This window comes from Octopus bimaculoides, chromosome 16 (genome assembly GCF_046866305.1).
Source record: "Octopus bimaculoides isolate indiv1 chromosome 16, ASM4686630v1, whole genome shotgun sequence".
NCBI classification, from domain to species: Eukaryota; Metazoa; Mollusca; class Cephalopoda; order Octopoda; family Octopodidae; genus Octopus; species Octopus bimaculoides.
Window position 1 is genome coordinate 40,040,274 of NC_142943.1, and position 5,439 is coordinate 40,045,712.

General features: G+C 35.6%; 1 long non-coding RNA gene across 1 annotated transcript in view; it reads left to right on the forward strand.

Moving 5' to 3' along the window:
• LOC149132372 (uncharacterized) overlaps window positions 1-1,968 on the forward strand; it is a 29,535-nt gene extending 27,567 nt beyond the window's left edge. Inside the window, exon 2 of the long non-coding RNA XR_016244644.1 lies at window positions 1,592-1,968. This is a non-coding gene — a long non-coding RNA (uncharacterized LOC149132372). The remainder of the gene's footprint in view (window positions 1-1,591) is intronic.
• The last annotated feature ends 3,471 nt before the right edge of the window (window positions 1,969-5,439 follow it).

Here is a 5,439-nt window from a genome sequence, read left to right on the forward strand (position 1 = left end):
AAATTCATGGAACTGGATTCTTCGATGATCCAGTAATGTTAAACTAGAAGGCAGATTAAATCTACCAACCTAGAATGGGAATACTCTCTCCTACAGAATTCTAAAGTGTTTTTGTTTACTTAATTGCACACAAAGCTTTGGTAGATCCGATGGGATAGCAGAAGACACTTACCCAAAGTGCAGCGCAACGAGATCGAAATGAGACTGCCGATCCATTGGTCTTTCCGCTGGATTTAATTATGAAAAATCATAATTGGTTGCAAAATGCAATATGAAGATAATAATATCTATGGGAGATATTTTGTCGTGGAATAGCAAAATGTGTTGTCAACAAAGTGGGAACTGAAAACTTATAAATTTCGCAAAGATTAAACCCTATGGAAAATTATTTTAGCAACTAAGTCTTGGAAGAACCATTCAATAATATGCAAAACTTTAAAATTTATTTTAAACTTAATTTTTAACTGAAATAGTTCCACTATAACTCTGTTATAGTTGAAGCGCATTAGTGATCAAGCTGCAGTCATGCGACGAAAATTGATACCTCATGAAATAAAATTTGAAGTGAATTTAACAGCTTTTATGTGTTATCAAATGGCTTTTCCACGACGTACTTGATCCTGGTTTAAAACAATCTCGGATCAAGTTATTTACTTGACATGTACCAACTTTAAACTTATTTTGAAAATATTTCAAATTATCTTGACTTATCTTCCTTCACTCCTTTTTCACTATTTTCTTTTTAAATCACCTTTCCGGTTTTTTTCCATATATTCCCTATTAAACTCTTTTTAACTCTTTCACAATTTCTCTTTCGCTATTCCGCTTCCAGTCTTTCTCTGTTTTTCTTTTAGTCTTATCTGTTCCGCACATTTCTCAATCATATTAAAATGTGTTGATTTACCTTTATTCTCTTTATCGTCCTCGACAAATTCACGCGAGGATACCAAGGTGAAAATCCTATTTTCATGTTGATTATCTGCGACTATCCTTGTTGAGCTGCTATAACTGTCACCCATTGCAATTTGCTTTCCATTCAGAAAATATTTTTTTCTCCATATTTCCACCTGTAAGATGTTATTTATGTAGCTCTGATATATTTTAGGTTCTATATCATGTTCATATGTCATTTGTAGTAAGACACCTTCAAACAGATTTTCAGTAAGATATTTACTGTTATATATGAGGAGACATTCTGTAAAGTGTTTTATCAAATATCATGCTAGGTATTGTTATGTTTTTTAAAATCGGTATCGCAGATAGACCGGTAGAACGACTCTTTTTATCTATTATAAAACACAGAAACAGAAACAAATTTAGATTTCAGTGCATCACTGTGTGAAAATCATAAGTGCACAAATGTATCTTAGCAGCAGTTGTAACAACGCGTCTCAAAATTGAGTATTTAAATTCACTGGTGTTAAAGTCCTCGAAAAAGCCTTTATTATTTATTCCTAAATCTTCCATCAGCTAAATTAGAACGTAGTTTTAGTCTCAAAGAATAAAAAAAGAAAGCTTTGTCACTCGCAAGGATGACAAGGTAGCAATGGCACAATAGTAACGTTTATTATGTTTTCGCTAATTGTTTTAGGTATTTATGGAGTTGCGAATAGATATAAAATGAACCCGCCCATTTTTGATCCCAAGGAGCATCGAAGATTTTGATCCCAAGGAACATCGACAGATGGAAGAAGAGGGAGCTTTCCCAGTACTTGGGTGGAACTCCTTTCAACTGAGTAGACTGACAACTGGTCAATGAATCGAACATACGACCTTATGACCATGAGACGAACACTCTAACCAAAGCCCCATATGCCTTCAAAAGGGTGAAAAAAATATATTTTCGTTGTAGAAATATGAAAAAAAACCTACAAAACTAAAAGGTGTTTGTCACTTTAAAAGAAATATCAGATGTATTTTTCAATAATTAGTTTGTTGGATGAAAATAAATGGAGCACAAGTCATAGATATCGATATTTTCCATTCTCATTGAATGGTTATTGCAGTTAATGTTTGTCGTCAAGGGGTGTGATGCTTCACGAATTGACTGCAGCACAAATTAATCTAGGGTTTTGACGCCTCACACCTTGGCCGCGACATAAACCAGTCGAAGGGTGAAAAGCTTCTTGCATTGATCGCACGATAAGCTAGTGGTGACGCGGCCCCAGGACAACTGGAATGGTAGCTGCTGCAACAAGTAGTTTTAGTTTAATACATTTTTAACGAAAACGAAAAATATTACAAGAGTAATTGGAAAATAAAGAGAACTTTGAATGGACAATGAACGTTTTAAAAGAAAAAAAAAAATTTTGTAGAAATATTTGAATGAATTGTAAAAACGTAACCACTCGGAGTGGGGTCGGGGTGGCCGTCTCATCCTCATTTGTACAATTCCATATCAGTCATTTTCATATGTTATATGTCCTCACATGTTTTGTTTGTCCTCTCTTTGGTGGCCCCTTGTGGGTAATTAAAAATCAAAGTAGTTTTAGTTTGATACATTTTCTTTATTGGATTGTTAGCAGACAGTGGATTGAATGGCACAACTGCATATCGTTGCTATTATGAAGAAGTGTCGTAAGTCCAAGACATTGCTTTTTTTCAGAAAACGAAAAATTAGTTTCACCATCCCATTTCTTTTTACATTAGCAACAACTTCAACTTAATAATACTTTGTTGGGTGCATAAAATCATAACTCCATGCATGTATGATATTTTCAGTTAGAAATATTTTTGCAAAACTGTCGCATGTGGGGCTTACTTTTGAAAAATGCTAAACCATTGTTCTACACTTTGACACTTTTCATCTGAAGCAGCTGGAGATACGATAGTTTGACCAAAAGAACCGGCTGTTGCTAGCAAAATTAAATATTGACAACAAAAAAACAACGCATTTGGCGAAATTTGGGTATATGACAATTTAACATAATAACGATATGTATTCGCTACTAACAATTCTGATTTCAAACACAGCTAGAAGTGGTCTTCCATCTTTATAAATGTCATTGAAGTAAACACCAGATTTGAGCTCCTGTGCACACGTCAGGTTTTATCTCAATGAAAGAAATTATTGATTTCAAATTTTGGTACAAGGCCAGAAATTTCGAGATGGGGCGGGGGCTTAATTTAATTCCATCGACCCCAGTCCTCAACTGGTACTTATTTTATCGACTACTGAAAGGATGAAAGGCAAAGTCGACCTCAGCGGAATTTGAATTTAGAACGTGAAGGCGGACGAAATGTCGCCAAGCATTTTGTCCGTTGTGCTGACGATTTTGCCAGGTCACCACCTTAATGTAAGAAATTATTGGTTTCAAATATTGGCACAAAGTCAGCAGCTTTGGGGGAAGAGGTACGACAGTTTTGCAAACATATTTCTGACTGAAAATATCATACACTCCTGAAGTAACGATTTTATGCACCCAACAAAATACTATTGTTAAGCTGAAACTGTTGCTAAAGTTCAAAGAAATGCTCTGGTGAAACTACTTTTTCGTTGTAGAAATATAGAAAAAAACCCTACAAAACTAAGAGGTGTTTGTCACCTTAGAAGAAATATCAAATGTATTTTCCAATAATTAAAGTTTGATGGATGAAAATAAATAGAACACAAGTTATAGATATCGATATTTCCCATTCTTATTGAATGGTCATTGCAGTTAATGTTTGTCTTCAAGGGGTGTGACGCTTTGCGAATTGACTGCAGCACAAATTAATCTAGGGTTGTGACACCTCACACCTTGGCCGCAACATAAGCCAGTCGAAGGGTGAAAAGATGTTTGCAGTGTTCAACTGGTACTGATGTTATCGACCCCGAAAGGATGAAAGGCAAAGTCGACCTTGGCGGAATTTGAACTCAGAACGTAAAGACGGACGAAATGCCGTTAAGTATTTTACCCGGCATGCTAACAATTCTGCCATCTCGCCGCCTTATTGTAAGAAATTAGCAATAGTAAATTCAAGTAGGTGCTGAAAAGTTCCTGGCTTTGGGTAAAAGAAAATACAGGAGAATCAGTTAATTATGATTTTATTCAAGATATTCCCCTCTCAGAGTCACACACTTATTGCAGCGGTCCTTGAGTTTTTCTAAGCCCTGTAAAAGAACTCGGAAGGGTGGGAATCCAATCAGGCTTTTCACTCTACCCTTTAAGCCAAGAACTTTGCAGCACCTCCTTGTAAGAGAAGTGACTTGACGGCATGTGAGAACTCTATGATAAAATGTCTTGTAGTGTTTAGTTACAACTTCATCTATCTAGAGTTTTCCTTCTCTTAGTGTTGAAACTTTGTTTCGACATTCCTGTAGCTTCGAGAAAATTATTACCACGACTGTGATTGGATTAGTTCAGTTAGCTATGTTCCGTTCCTCTTACAAATTTGTTTGTTCTACGCCAGTGTAAGAAATCTTTATAATGAAGTACTAAATCGTTTCATCAACTATTTGGTCCACTTAGAGAGGAAATCATCTATCACAGAGACAGTAATGGGAATGTTAATAAATGTAGAATCGTTAAGGAAAACACCATTAAATGCTAATAAACATGGGCTGTTGTTTATGTTTTATCTTATTCCTTGAACGCGTCTTAAACAAACTAACAAGGGAGTCTTTAAGTGATCACTGAACTGGCTAGAAATTGCAGCCAAATTACCATCTAATAAAACTTATCGTGCTAGAAATGTGTTGAATAATGTAAGTCGTACATAAATACGCCTGAAAAAAAAAAGAGAGAGATAAGATTTCAGCTGGAACGCCTTCGATCGTAGACCTGCTCAATGAGAGTAACCTGGAGCTGAACAAACAACACGAGTAAACAGGCAATTTGCATAATTTATGCAGACAGTCCTATTTTAGGCAACATGAACCGCAACATGTAATTTTATCCAACATTGATTCATTCATCACAAAGCCTTATGTTTCAGATGTATGAGGGTTATGTCCTTTCAGAAAGGCATAATTTGGGAGTGTGTGTGGTGGGGAGGGTCAGCTGCAGTGATAACATTTCTTCCTTAGAAAAACTGACATTTATATCTGCATAAAAACGGTATAATGTATCTGAACACAGCATAATCATCTCCCTATACATATATAAATCCTTTGGTTAATTTCAAGGACGCAGTGAAGCTTTCTCTGTCTCGTAGACATAACATGGAGGGAAGAGAAAACATTAGATCTCTGATTATTTTTATCAGGCCAGAAGGAGTGGAGATAGAGAGATTAGTGTCTTAATTGTGAAGAACAGACTTAACTTAATAATTACCAAATGTTTAGTGGTAAACTGTCAGAAGATCGAATCTCAAGACATGACAATAGAATAAATTACAGATTTAATCAGGATAGCTTCATTGTTAGATGTCTGAAATAAAATGAAACATTTTGGGTATCCTCAAAGAAATTGAACTCGTGATTCTGGATTTCAAGTGTAGGATTTTCCACCTCCGTGT